Source organism: Thalassophryne amazonica, chromosome 5 (genome assembly GCF_902500255.1).
Source record: "Thalassophryne amazonica chromosome 5, fThaAma1.1, whole genome shotgun sequence".
Taxonomy (NCBI): Eukaryota; Metazoa; Chordata; class Actinopteri; order Batrachoidiformes; family Batrachoididae; genus Thalassophryne; species Thalassophryne amazonica.
The window spans coordinates 73,701,591-73,728,106 of NC_047107.1; the positions used below are offsets into that span (position 1 = coordinate 73,701,591).

General features: G+C 39.5%; 1 long non-coding RNA gene across 1 annotated transcript; it reads left to right on the forward strand.

Annotated features, from left to right (window-relative positions):
• The first annotated feature begins 1,962 nt into the window (after window positions 1–1,962).
• LOC117509814 lies at window positions 1,963–10,883 on the forward strand. Its single transcript, XR_004560539.1, has 3 exons — window positions 1,963–2,139; window positions 4,855–4,863; window positions 10,873–10,883. It is a non-coding gene; the product is annotated as an uncharacterized LOC117509814 (long non-coding RNA).
• Window positions 10,884–26,516: the final 15,633 nt, after the last annotated feature.

The window sequence follows — 26,516 nt, forward strand, 5'->3', positions numbered from 1 at the left end:
GAATAGACTTATTCCTTGAAGTTTTAACTTTGTGACTGCAGCAGATTTCCTCCTCTTTGGAGGACCACATGGCCCAGGCTCACACCTCAGACTTTAGTGTGTTGCTCCACATAAAGCTTGACAGGATTAATGGTCAGGATGGTGTGTGGCTGCAAGTCCAAACGACCCTGATGCCCACTTAATCACACTCCATAGATGACAAAATGCTCCCCGCATATTGTCGATGTAGCAGTGGGACCCTTCCAGAACTTGAGTTGATTTCACAAATTCTGCCCATTTAGCCACCTGTTCGAGTCATCTTTAGGCCAAGTATGCAAACTAACCTGTTTTCACTTCTTCTTTGGCAACACAGAATCGCTGTAATGGTTGTCACAGCCTCCTACGATGCAAACTTGTGTCATTGTGACCGTGTAGAATATCCACAAAAATAACTGTTGTATTTTTCTTGCTTACTTTAGCAGATGTTTGTCTTTGTTCTTCTACTGAGCGCACTGGGACATCTCTAAAAGCTATGTCACAGCTGTTGGAAACACTCGGAAAAATGAGTACTCAACAGTACTTGGTTTTCGGGAGTCTCAAAACTATTTGTTGCGAGTACCGTATACTTTGAGACCCGCCATGAAAGTGCACAAAGTAAACCAGGTGTATTACCGGAGGGTCACTAATAACTTAAATCTACGTTGTTATGATTTCGGTGCGACATGTCCTTTAACATAAAAGGTGGACACCTTTTATGTTATACCTCAAGAATAAACAAGATTTTCATATATCTTTACATCAGGAGTGTCTGAGCTGGACAGAGGTTCAGTTGTCCCCTGCAAACATAATATGCATGCCTTGAATATAACAGAGTGTACCATCACCACATTTAAATGTGCAAGAGAGGGACAGGTGAAGTGGAAGATACTAGACTGCTTCTCACAGCAAGATGAAAACAAGCAAGCACAAGAAGAAAGTCTCCATTCCATAACAGATATTTATGACAACATTCAAGATTTGTTTTGTAGCTTACCATATCATCCTCATCATTATCATCTTGATGACCTGAGTGGGGCTATTAAATTTAAAAAACAGTAAATACAGGAATCACAGCAGAAGCAGTCTTAGCAATTTCATAGCAAGTCCACATTTACCTGCCATACACTGTAGGCTAGAAAATCCGGAAAATATATTTTTAATCGGAATGCCATACCTCAGACTTGGAACATGTGTCCACGTGCAGGCTCAGAAGCTGGAATGAGACACACTGGCTGCAGGTCACACACCTGGCCTTTGGCATGTCCTTGAATTCTGAGGCAGTGAAGGAAGGGGGCAATTCTGAGCCTATGTTGAATAGGCATTGTGTACAGGCATTCTTTGCTTCCCCAGGCCCATGCCAATCCAGGCCATGTGGAGCCTGTCTCAGACCAAGTTCAGGCGACGCTGACCAGAACCCCTATTTGGGAGTAATTATGACTTGTTTCATTACTGGAAATTAACAAGCACACATAGAAACAGGTTCAGTGTAGTGTTTACCCATAACTTTATGCAGCATCTACGCTCCCTCGAGGGTATGCATTTTTGTATAAGCTGCATAAAGAAGATCAGCTATCTGTGAAATGAAAGCACTGAAGTAAGATTTTTAAAAAGGTCAGTGTTGTACTTAAAGTTACACTGAACAATACAAAATTTACAGTTTTACAAATTTATAACAGTTTTCCAGGCTCAAGGGCCTTTCAGATCACACGCTTCAAATAACTGCTCCTTTTGCATCTAAAGCGTTGGATGCGTCGCGTCTGACACGGCAAGGGGAGTGGAGATTTCTATATCACACTCTGGAGTTCCACAGCCCAATAAAGCTGAGCAATCACCATCTTGGATTTGTGTCTGCCAGAACCACAAAAAGCTAGAGAAGAGAAGCTTTTTTTCAGTGACTTTTCGGTGTACCGCCAAGCAGAGGATGGACTGAACATGGAAGGATCGATCGGGCCGTGACAGCGGGCAGAGTCACACAGAGCAGCCGGGGTTCAGGCTACATTCCTGGGCAGACCAAGACACCACATCCGGGGTGATGGAGCAGACCAATTCAATCCGAAATTCCTCACTTTTGGATATATACAAACACCCACTTTGAGCAATGGAGCTTAGTTCTGCAAATTTGTCAGTCAGACTGGAGAGCAGTCAGTCAGACTGGAGAGCAGCCAGTGTTTCTTCTGGGGTATTTTAACAGGTGTGACATTACAAGTCATCTGCCCGATCTGGAACAATATGTCATAACTCCCACCAGAATGCAAAATATACTGGATCTGTGCTATGGTATCATCCCTAATGCTTACATCTCTAAATCCCGTCCACCTCTCGGCTGCTCTGACCATAATGTCATTCTACTACTGCCAAGATACAGGTCACTATTAAAAACAAGTGCACCCATTAAAAAAATCCATCAAGGTCTGGAATAATAAAACAGCAGAAACACTGAGAGGCTGTTTGGAGCTGACAGACTGGGACATATTTTTTAATGACAGTGGTGAGGATCTTGACAATTTAACAGATGTACTGACCTCTTACATTTTATTCGGTGAGGATGCCGTCACATCCACAAAACAAATAATTATTCACCCAAACAATAAAAAAATGAGTTAGCAAGGACATGGAGACCTGCCTGGTTAAGAAGAAAAAAGCCTTTCTGTAGGGAGATAAGCTTGGGGTGAGGGAGCTGGAGAAAGAATTCAGGAGGCAAGCTAGGCTTGCTAAAATAAACTACAAGCACAAGGTGGAGCAGAAACTAACTTCTGGGAATGCGAGGGAGGCATGGTAGGGTTTGAACACCATGATGGGCAGAGCCCCCAAACCTGCAGTGGTTAATTCCACAGACTCCATCTCTTTCGCAGAGAAGTTGAACATCATCTTCTCACGGTTCAACAGTAGCAACACACCAACCACCTGGACCCCTCCAACCCCCAGGTCCCCCTCCAAACCCTCAGTATTGATGAACAGCTGGTGACCTCCATCCTGCAGAGAGTCACCCACACAAGGCAGCGGGCCCTGATGGGCTCAGAGGCAGGGTGCTCAAAGAATGCTCCTCTCAGCTGGGTGGGCCTCTTGCCAGGCTGTTCCAGCTTCTCCTGGATTCTGGCTCTGTTCCCAAGCAATGGAAGGAATCTTCTCTGTATATACCAATAACATCTCCTGCATCAGTGAAGGAATGACTGTTTTTAAATATGCAGATCACATGGCCCTGGTGGCACACTTGACTGACACTGACTCTCTGTCCCACTACCAGCTCACACTCAGCAGCTTTGTCCAGACATTTTCTGAACACTCCCTGGAATTGAACATTTCTAAGACCAAGGAGCTGTGCTGTGGGGAGCAGAGACAAAACACCATCTTCACTGTTTTTTTCAATTTCAATTTATTTTCATTTATATAGCTCCAAATCACAACAGATTTGCCTCAAGGCACTTCACACAAGTAAGGTCTAACCTTACTAACCCCCCAGAGCAACAGTGGTAAGGAAAAACTCCCTCTGAGTAAGAAACCTCAAGCAGACCAGACTCAAAGGGGTGATCCTCTGCTTGGGCCATGCAACAGAATTCACAGAAACAATTCACAAAATGAATATACAGGAAATGCTGTTGGTACACAGGACAGGAGGGTCTCCAGCACAAATATAACTCCCATCTCTGGATGGAGCTGCACCTTAAACAGAGAGAAAAAAACAGAATCAGGCTTCAGAAAGACAAGAAATACAGTATAATTTGCCAGCATTAAACAACAAGAAAAACAGGAAATACTAAGGTGATCACCGGCCACTAGCCCTAAGCTTCACTAAAAGACCCAGAATTTAGGTAAAGTCAGTGGTGGGCATAGTTCCGATAATTATTGAAGATAATGTTTTCATTATCAGATTATCTTTTCAGATAACTTTGAAAACCATTATTGGACTAATTATCTTCTGATAAATTTTTGTCCAATAATTTTTAGACCGTTAACGTGGTAAACAAAGCTGAACAGCTACAAACTCTTATAAAATTTAAAATCAGTTGAGCACCTACCTGTTAAATGTTTTGTAGCAGATGTGTAGTTCTACTCTCTGCAAACAGAGGAGAGCTACTTCTAGAAAAAAAAAAAAAAACTCATTACTTTTAACCCCATACTGATACAATGGCAGTATCACCCAAGTCAGAGGCATACATTTTTAACTTATGGTTCAAATTTTAACCAAACTAATTTCGGACAAGTTATTTAAATTAATGTCATGTCTGAAGTTTTATAAAGTGAAAATATCAGATATATGTTTTAGTTTTAAAGTAATGCGCTAATTTTTAAGGTTTTAGTGTGGACATGCTGTGTCCAGGTGCATTATGGGTATAGGATAATCTCAGTATGTTCACGACATGAAAAATGCATTTGAGACACTCTGATCATGCTCCCCGGACAACAGCATTAAACTCTAGTGCCTAAAACTCTTGTGAATATATTCTCTGGGTTTATAGACGTTATTGTGTTTGTGTTTATTAAATTCCACGCATCTTAAACGTAGCAGAGTAGCAGCAGACACAGATTATCTGGAATTTTGTTTTGGCAAGTCTCTACTGCCATCTACTGGCTAGTAGTGTTCATGGCAGTATTCAAACTGAAGCTGGGCTGATATTTTCAATCACTGTACTCGGTTCCAGCTCAAACTGTACCACAGAACCACACGGTTTAAAAGTTCAGAGCGCACGATTTATGTTCTCACACACGTACGTTCAAAAACCACACATCGGACTTGTGTTTCCAGAAGCAAAATGTAAACAGAAGCTTAATTTACAAAAACCCTCAATGGGAGACATCAAAGTTTAAGAAAAAACAAAACAAAAAATTACAAGACAGGTCTGCGGTGTTTGCACAGGCACAGTGCGAGAGGTGGTCGTGAGATGTTAAATGCAGCTCGTTACTCCATGTGTACTAAACGATGCAGGACATGCGATTAACCTGAAACTCGGTGCGATCCAAAAAATTCTCGCACCAATGAAAAGTCAACTGAAAAAGGGCCAAAACTCACACTGGCACCAGTAGATCATTGCAGTGTTCTATTCATTTTGACACCGGTTATATCAGACAGTTATCTAATTACAACTTGGCTTTTTTTTCTTTTTTTTTGAAAATGCCTTTTTTTTGGCATATTTTACAAAAGCACATTTATCTGTAAACACCAACACACGACACACCTCACATTAACGTGTTGGTTTACATAACCAATCAGTGTTAGTGGAGGCACATTTTACCCAGAATGCCATCTGTCTGTGTTTGTTACAAAACTTAATAATTAGTGCATTATTCAACATTAAAAGGTATATGTTATATCTTAACTTTGCACAAATGACAGAATTGACATTAATGGAGTTATTCTATCAGTATTCATTTTATTTACACCAAACCATAAGTCAGCAATACTTTATTTTCCAAGACCTCCGCCAGAGAGAGTTGAGCTTTTTGGCTCCTCTCAGCTGCGTTTGTGCTGGAAGCCATGTAGTAAACTGGAGCTTCCAGCAGGGGGCAGGACACTCAAAGACAGAAGTGCTGACTCATTGTTTGGGTCTGTGGTCACCTTTGATGCTTTCAGAAGCGATTGTGGTGTTAAACTCAAAATCAGCTTGTTAATAGTTGCAAGTGTACCGGAGACAATACTGGAATTTATCGGTTATCAGTTATATGTAACTTCTGATACATTTTTGGGTGGTTTATCGTTTTAACTTTATCAAAGATAACTTTTCAGTTATCTGATTATCTGTTATTGAAGTAAATTTTTTGGTTATCTGTGCCCACCACTGGGTAAAGTTGAGGCCGCAGCACGCTCTGTTTCCTAATAAAATGAATTAAAAGAGTATAAAGCATAAAACAAAACTATACCAGTATTCTAGCCATACGAAAGGGAAAATAAGTGCATCTTAGGTCTGGACTTGAAAGTCTCCACAGAATCTGACTGTTTTATTGATGCAGGGAGAGCATTCCACAGAACAGGGGCACGATAAGAGAAAGCTCTATGACCTGCAGACTTCTTATTCACCCTAGGGACACAAAGTAGTCCTGCACCCTGAGAACGCATAGCCCGGGTCGGTACGTAGGGTTTAATTAGGTCAGCTAGGTAGGGAGGTGCCAGTCCATGAACAATTTTATAGACTTGTAGCAGAACCTTAAAATCTGATCTCACTGGGACAGGAAGCCAGTGAAGGGATGCCAAAATGGGTGTAATATGGTCGAACTTTCTGCTTCATGTCAAAAGTCTGGCTGCAGCATTTTGAACCAGTTGGAGAGCCCTAATGCTGGACTGTGGTAAAGCAGAAAATAGAACATTGCAGTAGTCCAGTCTAGAAGAGATAAACGCATGGATCAGGGTCTCAGCATCAGACATAGACAGGATGGGATGAATCTTCGCTATATTTCGCAGGTGGAAGAAAGCAGTCCTCGTAATATTTCTAATGTGGAGGTCAAAGGACAATGTAGGATCAAAAAATTACTCCAGGTTTCCTCACTTTGTCAGTGTGATGTATGGCACACGAGCCTTGGCTAAGCGTTAATTGGTCAAATCGATGCCGATGTCTCATTGGACCAAGAACCATCATTTGGTCTTGTCAGAGTTTAAAAGTAGGAAGTTTTTAGACATCCAACTTCTCACTGATGCAAGGCAGTTTTCTAAGGATTTTATGTGAATGAGATTACCAGCAGTTATCTGCATGTATAGCTAAGTATCATCAGCATAGCAGTGAAAGGTAATCCCAAAATGCCGCAATATGTGCCCAAGGGGTGCTATATAAAGGGAGAAAAGCAGGGGGCCTAAGACAGACCCCTGTGGAACCCCAAATTTCATGTCACTAAGGTTAGAGGTAGTTTTACTGTACAAAACACAGTGAGAAAGACTGGTCAAGTATGACGTCAGCCATGCAAGGACACTACCAGTAATCCCAAAATGATTTTCCAGCCTATCAAGTAGAATATGATGATCCACGGTATCAAATGCAGCACTGAGATCTAACAGCACCAGAACTGTAGTAGTGTCCAAATCCATTGTAAGCAGAAGATCATTCACCACTTTAATGAGAGCCGTCTCTGTGTAATGATATTTTCTAAAAACAGACTGCGGTGGCTCAAAGAGATTATTCTCAGTAAGATAGTCCACGAGCTGCCGTGACACCACTTTTTCCAGAATTTTAGAGCAAAATGATAGATTTGATATCGGGTGTACTGTTCCAGCCACTCAGCATCCAGGGTCAGATGGAGGAGCAGGTTCAGTCATTCAAGTACCTCGGAACAGAGGTCAACACCTGCCTGTCCTTCTTAACACACTGTGACACTTTCTATAAAAAAGCACAACAGCATCTCCACCTGCTGAGGAAACGGAGGAATTTCCACATCAGCAAGGACATTTTAACTCTGGTGTATAAATCCCTCATTGAATCACTTCTTATTTTCAATATCTCATCCTGGTACAATTTCCTCACTATCAAACAAAGAAATAAGCTTCTCCACACTATCAGTCATGCAAGCAAAATAACTGGCTCACCCCAAACCCCTCTGTCTGAACTATACAGTCGCTCAGTGATCAGGAAAGCCACCCTGATCACTGAGGACCCCTCACTCCCCCTCCACCACACCATCAGGCAGGCGGTACAGAAATCTTTCATCCCCTCCGCTGTAGTAGCCCTTAATAAGACCAGATAGATGCTTGCACTGTCAACTGTGTTGTCAATCAGTCAATCAATCAATTATTTTTTTCGTGTGAGTATTTTATGTGTTTTATGAGCCAGTTGTTGAAGAATTTCTGTGACCTTTGTGGGACAGACAAGTCTCTTCTTACCAAATAAAGCTACATTTTTTAAATTGTTGCTTCTGTGACTATTTACTGTTTTGTGTTTCTTTACATTTTAAGGAATAGATTTTTTACTTGTCCATATCAGGGTTATATTTGCTGTTAGGACAACCTAAATACAGACGCACTTCAAAAACATCCAGTGTTGTTGCTGAGCACCAAAAGCTGAAGTCCAGAGGGAAGATCTTCTCTTCAAAAGTGTCTTCAAAAAGTCCACCAAACCTGCAGAGGAGACCATCTGGTTAAATGTCCCAAGAGTCCAGCAAACCCAATATCCGCTGCTACTCTTCTAAATAAAACAGACTGTTTAAACAGCAACTATTTTATTATTTTTAAAAAAGCTGTTTTATTTCAACATTGCGAGGTCTATTAGAAAAGTATCCGACCTAATTATTTTTTTCAAAAACCATATGGATTTGAATCACGTGTGATTACATCAGACATGCTTGAATCCTCGTGGGCATGCGAGAGTTTTTTCACGCCTGTCGGTTACGTCATTCACCTGTGGGCAGTCTTTGAGTGAGGAGTGGCCCACTCTCTCGTCGATTTTTTCATTGTTTAGGAATGGCTCAGAGACTGCTGCTTTGTTTGATCAAAATTTTTTCAAAACTGTAAGGCACAACTGAGTGGACACCATTTGATAAATTCAGCTGGTTTTCGGTAAAGATTTTAACGCCTGATGAGAGATTTTGGTCTGGTAGTGTCGCTTTAAGGATGGCCCATGGTGCCTGATGGCGATCTGCGCTTCGAGGCGGCAGCGTTTCGCCGTTTCAAGTTGAAAACTTCCACATTTCAGGCTCTGTTGACCCAGTAAGTCGTCAGAGAACAGAGAACTTTCAGAAGAAGTCGGCATGAGGAGTTTATTCGGACATTCCATTGTTAACGGACACTTTGTAATGAAAGAACATGCGGGCAGAGTCACATGTCGGGCCGGACCCGACCGCGGGGGGTCGCGACAGGAAAAACACCTCCGTTGGAAACAATAACGGGCAAGTTGGAACATGCCCAGCTGTTAAACAATTTCTCAGTTACTCACTTGTTGAAAGCCATCAAAAGCCACCTGAATTTTACAAATGGTTTTCAACACGGTGTTTTTCCTGTCGCGGCGCACACAGATTCGCCGAGTCGTCACGGAAACGACTCGGCGAATTTGCATGCACGTCTTTCATTAAAAAACGTCCTTAAACAGTGGAATGTCCGCATAAAGTCCTCATGCCGGCCTCTTCTGAATCTTCTCTGTTCTCTCACGACATCCTGGGTGAATTAAGCCTTAAATTAGGATGTTTTCAGCTCGAAACAGGCCGACGACGGCGCCTGATAAAGCAACGCGCGCCGTCTCGAGCAGCGTGTGAAACAAAGGAATTCAGCCGAGAGGGCTGGACCACATCTCACTCAAGGCCTGCCCACAGGGAAATGATGTCACCGACGCTACGTAACAGTGCACAGAGGCGAAAGTTGGATTGGGTTGAACTTTGACCCCGGCAGCTTGACGAAAGCGGAAATGAGTGCTCTCAGTGGAGCATCACATCAAAAAACGAGAAGCGTCTCATTGAAAATAAGGTTTTTAGAGCTGCCTAACGCCCTGAACGCATGCAATGTGGAAGGCCCATTAAACTGAGAGTCCTAAGTAAATCAACTCGTAGTCCTGTTCGGGGTCCCCAATTTGCAGTCAGTCAAAGAAAGAAAATTTCAGTTTCATTTTCCTTGCCAGATTCAGTAAGCACGAGTCCATGGGTTGCTATTTGGGACACCCTGATGTACAAGATCCGTGGTTTAGCCCGATTCCGAAGAAAATGCAACAAACACAACTTCCAGAAAGTTTGATTTAATTTCTCACAAAATGTACTGTACGCAAGTTCATAGACACACACACACACACACACACACACACACAGAGGTGCATACAAACACATAGAAAGGCACACAGTCACACTCCACACTAATGCACATTGGCACACACAGAGAGAGCGAGGCAGTCTTTACATGCTGCAAGAACATACAAACTTGGGGCCTCATGTACAAAGACTTGGGTGGATTTCCTGCTGAAACATGGCGTACGCTAAAACCCAGAAACTCTGTGTCCTCAGCTGCCTCCTCGATGGTCTGGTCTCTCTTGCAGTAAGAACACTTCACCTCAGCACCAGGCCGGCATCACAGGCCATCATCTCCTGCTGACGGGTGGTCATCAAACTATCATACTGCTCCCTGGCTTCCTTCTCATGGTCACAACCCCGTCTAACGGAACATGGAATGTATTCCAGGTTATTTCCCCTCATGTAAACCTATATTATCCACATTTAATCTATCCAATATGAAACACAGAAAAAAAAAAAAAAAAAAAAAAAAAAAAAAAAAATATATATATATATATATATATATATATATATATATATATATATATATATATATATATATATATATATATATATATATATATATATATATATACATACATGTTTTTCCAGTGATTTTTAAACGAGCAGGCAGGTGTTGATTCATGAGATTTAAGGTGAAGACGCTCAGGCTGAAGGAAATACAGGTAATTTACTCCTCCTCTGTTCTGTATAAAAGCCGTGTAACCTCTTAATTTTGCTCTCTGAAGGACTTATTTTTAACTAACCTCTTAGTTTTGTTGTCTGAGTGACACACCAGTGACACAACTTTAGATAAATAAATCTAAAGTTATCTTCCTTAACTCAAACTGAAAGCAAATCTCTACAACTTGATATACATTAATTAAAAATATAAAATACATCTTCCTGATAAAGTGGTGTAGAGGAGGATTTTCTTAAAAAGAAGACCTGTAGTTTAGCTACAATTTGACAGAAAGTATATCTGAGATGCAAGTCTAGATTTCATGTTTTGGTGAAAGAAACTTTTGTATTTCTTCATAACTGATGTAAATAAAGTCCAAGACATATTCAGTGACTTGGAAATGTTCATGTTTCCATCCCCTGACTTGTCTGAAGAAAACTGGCAATAAAACTAAAATTCTTATTTACAATTTTTATCAAGTTTTAGAGATTTGCTTTGAGTTTGAGGAAGATAATTTTGGAAATTTTTATTCTTTACATTTTTTGAATTTCTTGTATTTGAAATGGTATAAACAAATTAAAATGTGTGAAATTCCAAGTGTTCCAATACTTTTGGAGGGCACAGTATCCTAACCTTATGATGAGTGCAAAATGAGTGTAGTATTATTACTGTTTTGTTTAAGAATGTTTAATTTTCACTGTTGCTGCACTTTGTGTGAAATCATAGTCATATCGTATATCATACTGATATGACAATATTGAGATACAATAATTTGGCCATATTGTACAGCCCTATTGTCAACTAGCTCACTCACTCATCTTCAACCGCTTAGTCTAATGAAGGGTCGCGGGGGGCTGGTGCCTATCCCAGCAGTCATAGAGCAGGAGGCGGGGTACACTCAGGACACCCGGGGTACACCGTGCTGCCACAGGGCCACAAACAGACAAACAAACACATTCACAACCACACCTACGGACAATTTAAAGATTCCAATCCACCTAACCTGCACGTCTTTGGATGTGGAAGGAAACCGGAGCACCTGGAGGAAACCCACACAAACACGGGGAGAACATGCAAACTCCACACAGAAAGGCCACAGGCAGGAATCAAACCCGTGACCTTCTCGCTGCGAGGCAACAGTGCTAACCACTAATCCACCGTGCTGCCCCTGTCAACTAGCTGAAACGTTTTTTTTTGCCAACAATATTTTTATTGAATTTTTCATTTAAGGCAAAAAGAACATTTGCAAACATTTAACACATACGAAACATGGCTTGCATTCAGATATTTACACTTGGGGATCTAAATACTATTTCTTTAAAGTAGAGTACATTAAACATAAAAGAGTTTCATTTTTGAGGTCCACAGAGTAAAAAAAAAAAAAAAAGGGAGATAATAATAAAGGTCTATTCTGCTTCTTCCTTTATGTTTGTTAAATCTTTTGTTGTAATATATTTAATGAATGGGTCCCAAATTTTGTAGAATTGGTTTTGTTTATGCCTGATTGTATAAGAGATCTTTTCTAAAGGGAGTGTAGTAGCCAATTCAGAAATCCATCTCCCTATACTTGGACGCTTAATATCTTTCCAACAAATTGCTACCAGTCTTTTTGCTAATAATATACATAAATCTAGAAACATTTTCTGACTTTTCTTGAATTTTATTGCCTCTGGACAAATGCCAAAAATAAAAAAAAACTGGAGTAAATGGAATCTGACACTTAATATACTTTGAATGTGGATTGTCACTTCTCGCCAAAATATTTGTATTTCTGTACATTGCCAAACACAATGGAAGAATGTACCTTTTTCCACGTTGCACTTGGTGCATGTGTCAGGAATAGCACAATTATATTGATTTAGCTTTTCTGGAGTTATGTATGTTCTCATCAGCCAGTTGTACTGCAGCAGGTTCAGGTGTGTATTAATAGTTTGTGTTTGTGCTTTTTTACATGTTTCCTGCCACATCTCTAATGAAATGTCAGTACCAAAGTCCTCCCTCCAAGCCTCCAGTTTTTTTTACAGATGTTTCGGTGCATTCATCAATGAGGTGTTTATAAAATTTTGATATTAGTCCCTTTGCCCAACAATCCATTTCCATCATTTTTTCCATGATAGACAATGTAGGAATAGATAGTGTTTGATTCTGTTGTGTTCTAATAAAATTTCGTAGTTGTAAATATTTGAAAAAATGGTTATGGGGAATATTAAATTTATTAACCAATTCTTGAAACTGCATCAATACTTTTTGTTCGTTATAAAGATCACCAATCTTTTCCAGCTCTTTTTGGGCCCAAGATTTAAATCAACCATCTGTTTTTCCAGGAGAAAAGGCATCATTGCCCCATATTGGACTGAAGACCAAGAGAGAGGACCGGTCAGCAAAAAATGTCTTAACCCGATACCATATTGCAATCATATTTTTAACCACAGGGTTTTTTGTTTTCTTTTTCAAAAGCTATGGTTTTGCAGAGTACATATACAAAGGGAATGGCAAGTTCAGTTCCATTTCTTCCATTTCTTCCGTTTCTTTCTCTTTTTGCTCTGTATGCACCACTCTGCATTTAATCATTAGTGATCGATCTCTGCTCCCCTCCACAGCATGTCTTTTTCCTGGTTCTCTCCCTCAGCCCCAACCAGTCCCAGCAGAAGACTGCCCCTCCCTGAGCCTGGTTCTGCTGGAGGTTTCTTCCTGTTAAAAGGGAGTTTTTCCTTCCCACTGTAGCCAAGTACTTGCTCACAGGGGGTCGTTTTGACCGTTGGGGTTTTACATAATTATTGTATGGCCTTGCCTTACAATATAAAGCGCCTTGGGGCAACTGTTTGTTGTGATTTGGCGCTATATAAAAAAATTGATTGATTGATTGATTGATTTCTTTCCAAACTGGGGGATCATTCTCCATAAAATAAAATAACAGTGTTCGCAGTTGTGCAGCCCAGTAGTAAAAAGTTGGATTAGGGCATTTCTTTCTTTCTTTTTCTTTTTAATATTTATTTCATTCATTTAAAAGAAAAACAGAAAAGCAAAAAACAAAAGCACCACAATACCAGAATGAAAAGGAGCAGAAAGAAGAACAAGTCTTATGATTTCTGCCCCTTTTAACAATACAATCTTTCAATATACAGCATCATAGTCAACATTGTTTAACAGATTGCATTTCTTTAACTTGTCACATACCACTGACCCATTTCATAATTATGACCATTAATTAATAGATTACATCACTGACAGGTTATATTTAAACTTAAGACACTCCAAACATTATTAACAGTTTACTTTTTTTTTTTTACTTTCTTGCAGCCCACTGACTTACTTCATAGTTTCATACTTACTTAATACATCTAATTTAATATGTTTTTTAAATAATTTAAGTGACCTTAATTCTTTAATTTCTTTATTAAGATTGTTCCATAATTTGACACCATTTACTGCAATACTCCTTTCCTTTACTTTGGTTCTAAATCTTGGTTTTTTAAAGACTTCTATTCCTTTCAATTTATAACTACTTACTCTTTTTTCAAACATATTTTGAATGTTTGTTGGTAAAGTATTTTTATTAACTTGGTACATCGTTTGTAATATTTTCAAATCAACTAAATCATGAAATTTAAGTACCCTATACTTAATAAACAATGGATTAGATGGATCTCTAAAACCACTGTTACTAATCACTTTTAAAGCTCTTTTCTGCAAAATAAATAAAGGTTGTATATAGGTTGTATATGTTGATCCCCAGATTTCTACACAGTAAGTTAAATATGGGACAATCAATGAATTGTACAATGTTAATAAACCATAACTATTTAATGAATATTTTACTTTATGCAAAACAGCAATGGCTTTCGCTATTTTTCCTTTTATGTAATTTATGTGTGACTTCCATGTAAGATCTTCATCAATCATGACTCCTAAAAATTTCATTTCTTTTACCCTTTGTATATCCATTCCATCTATTTGTAATGACACATTATTTTCTTTCGCTCTATCATTAAACAATATGAAATTTGTCTTATTAATATTTAGTGACAATCTGTTTATATCAAACCAATGTTTAACTTTTTCCAACTCTGTATTTATCACTTGTGCTACTTCCTGTATATCTGATCCAGAGTAAAACAGCGTTGTATCATCAGCAAATAAAATGCTGCCAAGCACATTGGATACATTCACAAAATCATTGATATACAAAATAAACAGTTTGGGTCCAAGTACCGATCCTTGTGGTACTCCATAAATAATGTTACACAATTCTGATTTGGTATTATTTATCTGAACAAACTGTTTTCTATTTTCTAAGTAGCTTTTTACCCACTGATGTGCAACACCTCTTATTCCATATTGTTGTAACTTGTGGAGCAATCTTGAGTGGTCTATAACATCAAAAGCCTTTTTCAGGTCAATAAAAATACTTACAAAATAATCCTTATTATCTATTGTTGTTGATATTTTCTCTATTAGTTCCATAATTGCCATAGCTGTCGAATGTTTTGTTCTGAATCCATACTGAGCATTATTTAAAATATGATGTTTCTCAATAAATTTATCCAATCTTGTTACAAAAACTTTTTCCATAATTTTAGAAAACTGTGGAAGCAATGATACTGGCCTGTAATTAGAAAAATTATGTTTGTCTCCATTTTTATATAATGGGACTACCTTAGCAATTTTCATTTCATCTGGAAAAACCCCAGTTGACAGAGACAGATTACAAATATAAGTAAATGGTTCAATAACAATTTCTATTATACTTTTTACAGTCATCATGTCTAAATCTTCATGGTCAGTTGATCTTTTGCTTACACAGTTTTTTACAATATTTCTTATTTCATCTTTTTCCACATTGTCCAGGAAAATACTATTGACCGTATTTACCAATGTACATAATTTATCTTCTATTATTGGTTTATTTCCCACCAGACTTGACCCTACATTTGAAAAATAATCATTAAACCCATTTGCAACTTCTTTTATATCATATATCTCTTTATTTTCCTTAACAAAGTAATTTGGAATAGTTTCTTTCGTTCCATCACTATCAATCACACTTTTTATAATTCCCCATGTTACCCTCATATTATCTTTACTCTTATTTAGTTTTTCACTGTAATAATCTTTTTTTTGTTTCCTAATTATTGTTAATAGTTTATTTTTATATTTTTTGTATTTATGTTCTGATTCCTTTGTTTGCAATTTTAAAAAGCACCTGTATAAATAGTTTTTCTTTGCACAAGCATTTTTTATTCCCTTTGTCAGCCATGGTTTATTTACTCTTTTCTTACTAATTTCAATTAATTTACAATTTTTATTGTATGATTTCATCAATATTTTCATAAATGAGTTATATGCTACATTAACATCACTGACATAAACTTCTTCCCAGTTTTGATTTTTAAGGTCATATTTTAATGCCTCTAAGGCTTTTACTGACTTATCTCTTTTAAAGTTTATATCAGTTTTTTTGTTGTACCTATTTTTATATTTAAATATTGAAAAAATTGGTAAATGGTCGCTAATATCTGTCATGAAGATCCCATTCTTGATAATTTCATCTGTTCTGTTTGTAAATATATTATCAATTACCGTTGCACTTTGCGATGTAATTCTGGTTGGTTTTGTTATCAAGGGGAATAACCCCAAACTATACATTGTATTCACAAAATCACTTAATCTTTGGCAGCTGGAGCTTTCTATGTTAATATTAAAGTCCCCACACATAAAAAGCGTTTTGTTTTTAATTTGATGGAATAATTCAATTATTTTATCTGTAAATTTCACAACACAAGAATCTGGTGCTCTGTATACACAACTAATTAAAATATTCTTAGATGTTTCATGTACAAGTTCCACTGTTACAATTTCTATGACATCATTCATAATTGTCATTTCTTCAACAATTGTACACATCAGATCTGTTTTTGTATACAGAGCAATACCACCGCCTTTTTTATATGTTCTGTTTACAAAATACAGCTCATATCCCTCCATTTGAACTTCATCCATGAGATCATCTTTAAGCCAAGATTCAGTGATTGCAACAATACTAAATCTATTTTTAAACTGATTTAAATAATCTTTTATTTGTGACATTTTACAATACAAGCTTCGACTGTTTATATGTATGAGTGACAGGGTATCTTCTGCAATTTTTTCACTATTCAGCTGTTCTACCGTATAATACTCACAACCAATCGTTTTTAAGTCAAATATACTTTCATCAATATTAGTGTCTATGTCATATATTTTATCCTCTGTTTCCATGTTTGATCTGATTTTTTGTTGGTCCAATTACCAACAGATGTTATATTTGATTGTCTATTCAGGTCTGTATTTCGTAAGGTCCTCCATGTTTTTGATTTGTATACTGTTTGTTCCTTCTTTCACTCTAATCCACACCCTACAATTCCAGACCCATGTAGCAACAATATGTTTCTGTTTTCTTAGTAGTCTTGCTTCCCTAGCAATATCTGCATTTTTTTTTGTTAGATGCTCATTTATATAGACACTCGTTCCTTTCAAATTCTTTGCCTGTCTTAATAACTCATATTTATATTTTCTGCTTGTAAATCGTATAACAATGTTAGATAGTTTATTTTTTCTATCTTTAGTTGGAATAGTATAACAGTCTGATATTGTGTCTTGATGGATGACAACACCTTTTTGATATAAAAAGTTTGTAACTTGTTCCAATGATTGTCTTTCTTCAGGTGGTGCATCCTCCCCACTGGCTCCACCAGAATCCACCACCCTTGCATATGTCCGATGCCTTGTTTCTAGTCCAGATATTATAACGTCATCTTTTCTAGTAAATTGTTCAAGTTCATCTACACGTTGCTCAAGTTTCTTAATGATCTTGTCCTTCTCTTTAACCAGATTTTGGAGTTCTTTAATTTCCACCATCAGTTTGTCTAGATTAGACATGTCTTTTGATATATGGTTTAATGAGGTCTTTATCTCCTCTATATCTTCCTCGAGTTTATCTGTTTTCCTGGGTGGTGCCATGCCGACTGTCGTGGCTCAGTATGGCCACTATTGATTACAAAAACAATTCTCACCAGTAGCCTCCACCACCACAGGTCCGGTAGCCGCACCCCAACCCTCCCCGTTGCTAACCTCGTTCACAGCCGCCCCAGCCACGGTCGTTTAAGCCCCCCCCCCCATCAAATGGCAAGTACAATAAAGACAAACGTATCCTGGGACGTCTATTATTCCATAGAAAGTGAATAAACAGTGTTTTTAATTGTGTGAATAGGTTACTTGGAGGAGGGAGTAGAAGGTTTTGAAAAACATACAAGAGTTTAGGCATTATATTCATCTTAAGTACATTTATTTTCCCTATTAGAGACATGGGTATTGTTTTCCACCTGTCTAGTGATTCTGTAATTTCTCTTAATAGTGGTTCATAATTATTGGTTATTACATTTTTAAGTTGAGGTACGACAAGAATACCCAGATAAGTAAAACGGTCAACTATTTTAAATTGGGATGCAATTGAAGGAGGTTTTGCATGGTCGGCCTCATTTAAGAACATTATAGATGATTTTGATTTATTCAGTTTGTATCCAGAGAATATTCCAAATGTATTTATCAACTGTAACAATTCAGAAATAGATTTTTCTATATTTTTAAGGAATATGATTACATCGTCGGCAAAAAGAGCTAGTCGGTGTTCTCGTTGTCCAATAGTAATCCCTGAGATGTTTAGGTTTGTTCTTACAGCTATTGCCAATGGTTCTATTGCTATAAGAAACAGCAATGGCGACAACGGATCTCCCTGTCTACAGCCTCTCTGTATGGGAATTTCCTTTGAGATGTTACGATTAGTCATTATTTCGGCATAAGTCTGTGTGTAGAGTAATTGAATCCATTTGTTGAAATGATCACCAAAGCCAAAAAGTGTAAGCATTTGAAACAGATAAGACCATTCGTGTTATGTGTCGGACGCAGCTCGGAGAACCGACCAGCGTTTGAAGGACCCAGTATGAAATAAGCAGAGCACGGTACAAAGGCTAACTGAATTTAATACATAACAGTGATAATACAGAAAGGTGCGGTCTGGCGTGGTGCGCTCCCAGCAGCGCTAACGGTCCGGAGCCAGAAGCTGTTTCGGACCCAAGGACCCCGCCGACACCCCCCAGGTGGCCGCAACAACCGAGTCTGTGAAAGAAGGAACCATTATGTGAGTCCACACTCTACACACAGAACACTTAAAGGTGTACAAACAGCAAACACTTCCTGGCTTGATTGCTGATCAGCTTCCAACCTGCAGGCATGGAACATCCAGTTCACAAAACTCCACCGCAGTGGAAGCTGATACATGACTAACAAACAGCTCAATACAATAAGGTGTGAGGGACACCACATTTACTGACTGTATAACTGTTAGTCACAAAATCTAACGTACCTCAGGAAGTGTGCTGACGAGCGTGAGACCTCACCCCCTCCTCTTTCACAGACTGTGCATCAAACCTGGACGTTTCTCAGCATCCGCTGCTGATGAGATGGCTCCCGAGACGACGATCTCACCCGTCTGGTCACAAGGTCGAGTCTCTGGCAAATACACACTGTGCACTCCAGTCTTAAATGCCAACATGCTCCAATCCATCCAGATGCACCTCAGCTGTGAGTCCTGACGAGTCGCAGGTGATCAGGGTGAGGTCCTGACAGCCTCAGCAACACAGCCACTCAGTCCCAAATGCACGCCACCTGGGAGGAAAACAAACAGACAAACAAACCGGCAGCCAGGCCCCCCCCCCAGCCATATAACAATTCGATCCTGTCGAATGCCTTTTCTGCGTCTAGTGACAGTATTGCTGTGTCTAATGCTCCTTTTTCAAAATGAAGTATATTTAAGAGTCTTCTAACATTATGGAATCCTTGTGTATTTTGTACGAAACCATTTTGGTCGCTATGTATAATACTTGGAAGTATTTTTTCTAATCTCTTTGCAAAACTTTTACTTAAAATTTTTATGTCTACATTTAAGAGACTGATCGGCCTTAGATTTTCACATTTATTATTGGGTTTACCTGGCTTTGGCAGTAATGTTATAAGAGCTCCTCTAAGGGTGGCAGGCATGGGACCCATTATGAAATGATTCTCGATACATTTCTAATAGTGGGTGTATCAATTTCATTTTAAATACTTTATAAATTTCCACGGGTATCCCATCAGGGCCTGGGGTCTTCCCTTCTTTAATGTTATCAATGGCTACAGATATTTCATTAAGGGTTATATCTTTGTCCAATTCATTTTTGGTTTCTTCTGTAATTTTTGGAATTTGTAGATCATGAATAAAGTCATTAAAGTCTAATAAGTTTGTAACTGACTGAGAATTTGAGCTATAAAGATTTTCATAATATGTTTTGAATGCTTCATTTATTTCAACTGGGTCAACTATATTTTCATTATTACTGTTAAGTAATGTTGTGATGAGTCTTTCATTTTGTAATTTTTTAATACGCCAAGCTAATACCTTGCCAGGTTTTTCCCCCTGATCATAAAAGGTCTGTTTCAGTCGTAACAAACTCGATGTTGCTTTTGAGGCTGATAGTTCATTGTATTGTGCTCTCATTAGAATAATTTCCTGATGAGATTTTTGACAACCTGACTGAAAGTATTGTTCTTCCAAGTATTTAATTTTTGTTTCTAATGATTTAATTTTCTTGTAAGTTTCCTTGGCCTTAGAGCTGGTTATATGAATTATTTGCCCCCTGATAAAAGCTTTGAACGCTTCCCATCTGGTACTCTTTGACGTTTGTGTCATATCGGTTTCAAAATAAAAATTAATTTGATCATTTAGAAAGTCAACAAAGCCTGGATCCGTCAACCATTTTGTTTTAAATCTCCACTTAGGGGTGTCTGTAATAAGTTTTGATTCTTCATAAATCAAAGAAACCGGAGCATGATCAGATATAAGAATAGGGTCATAAAAGATATTTTTTATCTTACATTTCAGTAATGCAGACACAAGAAAAAAGTCTATACGAGAATAAGACTGATGTGTGCTGGAGTAGCATGAAAATGTTTTGGTATTAGGGTTATATTCCCTCCATATGTGTTGGGAAAGTGTAAGTACACGGACCCACAACAGGGGGCGCAAATGAACGGACAATAGAATAGGTCAAATAACAACACTTTACTGTTGCGAACGTGCACAACAAACACAACAGATTCCACAATAGATCAAAGGTCAAATTACAAGGTGTCGTGTGGGCAGGCTCGAAGATAGGAGACGCCTGTCCAAAGCAGAACCGGAACCACACGATTTCCTCCGCCACCAGACCCCGGGAATACTGGAGCCGCCAAGTCCCGAACTCCCAGGTGGCCACTGCCTCCGCGTGTCGGACCTGGTACTGCTGGCGAGGAACAAAAACACAATTAAACGTGGGTGCGTCTGCACCCAGCAATCTGCACGGCAGGGAAGCTACCTCCACCTCTCGTTGGAGAAAAAGTCTGTTATCACTCACAAAAATCACAACAAAAAGGCTTTCTATCAAGCAGTCAGGCTGAGGATATTACCTTTCAGGTAGAACGATATCTCGGCAAAGAGGTGGAGATGACGTCTTGCTGATATACCGATGCAGATCAGATGAGTGGTGACAGCTGTCACAGGTGATGAGTGTCAGCTGTCACCCCGGCTGCTCCTGTGAGGCGGCAGCGCCCTCTGGTGCCTGGAGCCCGCACTCCAGGCAGGGTGCCCTCTGGTGGTGGTGGGCCAGCAGTACCTCCTCTTCAGCAGCCCACACAACAATATGTCTATTAAATTAATTTCTTTCATAAATTGTTTAATCACCACTCGACTTTTTGCATGCGATTGATCTACTCCTGAACTCTTATCAAAAATAGGCCCCAAGGTGCAATTAAAGTCCCCAGCCATTATACATAGCCCGGGCAAAGACGTAACCATTAAAAATAGGTTTTGAAAAAATGCTGGCTCATCAGAGTTAGGAGCATACAAATTTACCAGGATTATTTTTTTATTGAGAATGGTTCCTTGAATGATTATGTATCTGCCAGCTTTGTCCTTAATTATTTTGTCTATCTGTAAAGGAACAGTATTATGAACTAAAATCATTACACCCCTTGCCTGAGATGTAAAAGGAGCTGAGTAAATATTTCCCTTCCACCTCCTCCTCACCTTCAGCTCATCTTCTGACTTTAAATGTGTTTCTTGAAGAAATATTATGGTTGATTGAAGTATTTTTATCCTATTCATAACTTGTTTAACCTTTAATTTCTGCAGACCTCTACAATTCCAAGATGTGATTTTAATTTTTAATTTCAGTTATTCACTAAATGGTAGTTGAAAGATAAGATCCCCCTTTCTAGTATTGTCAAAGCAAACCAGATGAACATGTACAAAGAACAGCGAAAAATAAAAATACAAGAATATCCCCCCGTCCGTAAGTCCAGACATTTCCCTTTTAGTTGTTCCACTTCCAGAAAGCGAAAAACTGTTTCTCACCATGTGAGGATCAGTATAACTATACTGAGGTTTTAGAATGAAAATAAAAATTGTAGCTGCTCTGCCATTAGTATCTTTATCCAAGCAACAAAAATTCACAGGTCTATAACCTGCATCAGATGAATATTTACTGAATACATAGTAACTAACACCTGGTTCATTTTAATTATTAAAAAAACAAAACAAAAAAAAAACTGTGTGTTTATCAGAAAGAGCCCATTCTTTAGTCAGTACCTTTTACATTTTACTCACACCATCAATTCTACTGATTGACTTAATCCTCTGTATGAAGACTTCAGCCTCTTCTGCGCTGGTGAAGATGTGTGTGCGGTCATTGTAGGTCACGATGAGGCGAGCAGGGTAAATGATACCATACCGGAGCCCCAGTTGACGGAGTTGTCTCTGTGCCTCATCAAATCTCTTCATCATCTTGTGCGTCTCAGGTGGCACGTCCTGGTAGAATCGTACTGGTTGCTCCTTGTAGAGGATTTGTCTCTTCGTCCTGGCCGCCCACATCACAGTTTCTTTGTCCTTATAATTCAGGAATTTCATTATAAGAGCACGGGGTGTGGAGTCAGCAGCTGCACGCTCTCTTCTTGGACCCAGCCTGTGTGCCCATTCCACTGTGAACTTTCCCGGGAGTGGTGCAAGGTTGAGCACTTCTGGAAGCCAGCTTTCCAGGAATCCACAGGCATCATTTCCCTCTGCTTGCTCTGGCAAGTTCACTAATCTCAAATTTGAGCATCTGGCTGTAGCTGAAAAGTTTTAATATTAATTTACAGCTACATTAAAAAATGCTTAAAGTGTCAGGGGGTTAAAAGGGCTGTAATTACCCCCCAGAAGCTGAAAGGCAAAAAAAGAAAAAAAATGGTGTGGCAGGGGATGAGAACCATCACTGGTCATGGTAAGAAGGCGGAGCAGATGATGGAAAGAGACCTACATGAGGCCAATGAGCTAAACCTGTTCTTCAACAGGATGACTACATGGACTCTGTCCACCCTCCCCCAGCTCCTCTCATTGCTCCACCTCCCCTGTGCACTCAACTCACACCCCTGTTATTACCACCCCCCTCCCTCCCCTACACCCCCATTCTTTGACACCTCTGCTTGTTTCTGCCCAGGCACCTCAGCCCTCCTGCCCCCCCATCTCAACCAGGGCTCCCTCCATCCTCTCCCATCACCATTACTGCTCAGGATCTGAGAAGAAAATTTAGTCGCCTGTGTCCGGGAAAGGCTGTGGGTTCTGATGGCCTTAGGCCCAGAGTGCTGAAGGGATGTGCTATCCAGCTGTGTGGGTTTTTCCAGCACATCTTCAACTTAAGCCTGAGCCAAATGGTTGTTCCTGAGTGGTGGAAAACCTCATGTCTGGTTCCTGTGCCCAGAAGAAGAATCCAAAGACACTTAATGACTACAGACCCGCTAGCCTAACATCACACTGGAGTCACTGGAGAGGCTTATCCTGTGGTACCTCCGCCCAGTCATCAAATCATTGCTGGACCCCCTGCTGTTTGCGTACCAGCCCAGCAGAGGAGTGGAAGATGCTACCATCTTCATGCTGCACAGAGCTTATTTTCACCTGGAGGAAGCAGGCAGTACTGTGAGTCATGTTCTTTGACTTCGCCAGTGCGTTCCGCACCAACTGGCCTGACCTGCTCAGCGATAAATTACAGGCCATGACGGGTAGGCTCCACTGGTGGCCTGGATTACCAACTGCCTCACAGGTCATCAACAGTATGTTATTTAATAATAAAAGTCTTTCAGAGACCAAAATTAAGAGGTTATAAAAAAAAAGTCCTTCCAACCCTTATTGGACTTATTGAACTACACATATTCTTCTCAATTGTGTTTCTTCAAATCACTAAACGAACTGTTTTTAACTTATCAATAAAAGACTCAGCTTCTAGATGTGTTGTGCTGTTGAACGCAACCACTGTGAAAAAATCATTTAATAAGGTGTTACTGATGTAATTCACCGTCTTTCTTACGGTCACCACTCTCACCTTGTTCCACCACAACCTGTAACACAACAGAACTGTGGTGAAGTCCAGAACTTATATACAGACAGAGGAGGAATAAAGTAGCTGTATTTCATTCAGCCTGAGCATCTTACATCTCATAAGCCAACAGAGCATGAATCAGCTGCTGCCTACTAGTTTTATTAATCTACAATCACCGGAGAAACACATATATGTACACACACACACACACACACACACACACACACACACACACACACACACACACACACACACACACACACACACACACACACACACACACACACACACACACACACACACACACAGGTGCTGGTCATATAATTAGAATATCATGAAAAAGTTTATTTATTTCAGTAATTCCATTCAAAAAGTGAAACTTGTATAATGTATACATTCATTGCACACAAACTGATATATTTCAAGTGTCTGTTTCTTTTAATTTTGATGATTATAACTGACAACTAATGAAAACCCCAAATTCAGTATCTCAGTAAATTAGATTATCATATACTTATAAATGATACGCCAATATGATTGGATAAAACACTAAAGAATAAATAGCAATACACCCTTTTCGCGGATGGGTAATATTTTTTATACCATCCGAGTAATCAGCCAATCCGGACAGCAGAGCGGCGCCACGACGAAGAGACGTGGTCAGAGGAACTGTGAAATACTGTTGAGTCACTATTAATAATTTCTTACGTGTCCAACCTCATAGGTTGATCGTTAAAATTAAATTTGTTAGTTCTAAAAGCCATCATAATTATTTATAGGAAAACGTTCTATTTTTTTTCTACTAAGGTTTGAACTTTGAGTGTTTACACAGAAGAGAAAAGTGAGAAAATGTTAATGCCTGTTTGAGAAAAGTGTATAAAGTGTGTAGTGAGGGGTTTTACAGCCTTAAAACATCTACTGTAAAAAATAACGCTACTTCACGGATTTTGCCTATCGCAGGTTATTTTTAGAACGTAACTCCTGCGATAAACGAGGGACCACTGTATATGATAAAATCGTTATCAAGTTGTTCACCAATGAATATGGCATTTTACACCCTTCAGAAAACCATACAACATTTATCATTTATAGTTATATGATGAAATCGTTATCAAGCTGTTTTACCCTTCAGAAAATCATATGTGTATGGTTTTCTGAAGGGTGTATAAAGCCATATCCATTGGTGAACAACTTGATAACTGATAATATTGTGAAAAGGTTGAATACTGAAGACACCTGGTGGCACACTAAAATCAGCTTATTAACTCAAAACACCTGCAGAGGCCTTTAACTGGTCTCTCAGTCTAGTTCTGTCAGCTGCACAATCATGGGGAAGACTGCTGACTTGACATCTTGCCTGGGCTAAAGACAAAAAGGACTGGACTGCTACTGAGTGGTCCAAAGTTATGTTCTCTGATGAAAGTAAATTTTGCATTTCCTTTGGAAATCAAGGTCCCAGTGTCTGGAGGAAGAGAGGAGAGGCACAGAATCCACGTTGCTTGAGGTCCAGTGTAACGTTTCCACACTCAGTGATGGTTTGGAGTGTCATGTCATTTGCTGGTGTTGGTCCACTGTGTTTTCTGAGGTCCAAGGTCAATGCAGCTGTCTACCAGGAAGTTGTAGAGCACTTCATGCTTCCGGCTGCTGACCAACTTTATGGAGATGCAGATTTTATTTTCCAACAGGACTTGGCACCTGCACACAGTGCCAAAGCTACCAGTACCTGGTTTAAAGATGGTATGCACCTGTTTGAACTTGTTACCTTTATAAAAGACACCTGTTCACACAATCAATCACACTCCAACCTGTCCACCATAGCCAAGACCAAAGAGCTGTCTAAGGACACCAGGGACAAAACTGTAGACCTGCACAAAGCTGGGATGGACTATAGGCCAACAGGCAAGCAGCTTGGTAGAAGACAACAACTGTTATGATTATTTATTAGAAAGTAGAAGAAACACAAGAAGACTGTCAATCTCCCTCAGTCTGAGATTCCATGCAAGATCTCACTTTGTGGGGAAAGGATGATTCTGAGAAAGCTCAGAACTACACAGGAGGACCTGGTCAATAACCTGAAGAGAGCTGGGACCACAGTCACAAAGAGAGACACAGAGGAGGCATGGGAGAAGGTCATGTGGTCTGACGAGACCAAAATAGAGCTTTTTGGAATCAACTCCACTTACCATGTTTAGAGGATGAGAACAACCCCAAAAGAACCATCCCAACCGTGAAGGATGGGGCTGGAAACATCATACTCTGGGGGTGCTCTTCTGCAAAGGGGACAGGATGACTGCACCGTATTGAAGGGAGGATGGATGGGGTCATGTATTGCGAGATTTTGGCAAGCAACCTCCTTCCCTCAGTAAGAGCATTGAAGATGGGTCATGGCTGGGTCTTCCAGCATGACAATGACCCCAAACACACAACCAGGGCAACTAAGGAGGGGTGCCATAAGAAGCATCTCAAGGTCCTGGAGTGTCCTGGCCAGTCTCCAGACCTGAACTCAATAGAAAATCTTTGGAGGGAGCTGAAACCCCAAACCTGAAAGATTTGGAGAAGATGTGTATAGAGAAGTGGACCAAAATCCCTGTTGCAGTGTGTGAAAACTTGGTCAAGAACTACAGGAAACGTCTGACCTCTGTAATGGCAGACAAATGTTTCTGTACCAACTGTTAAGCTCTGTTTTTCTA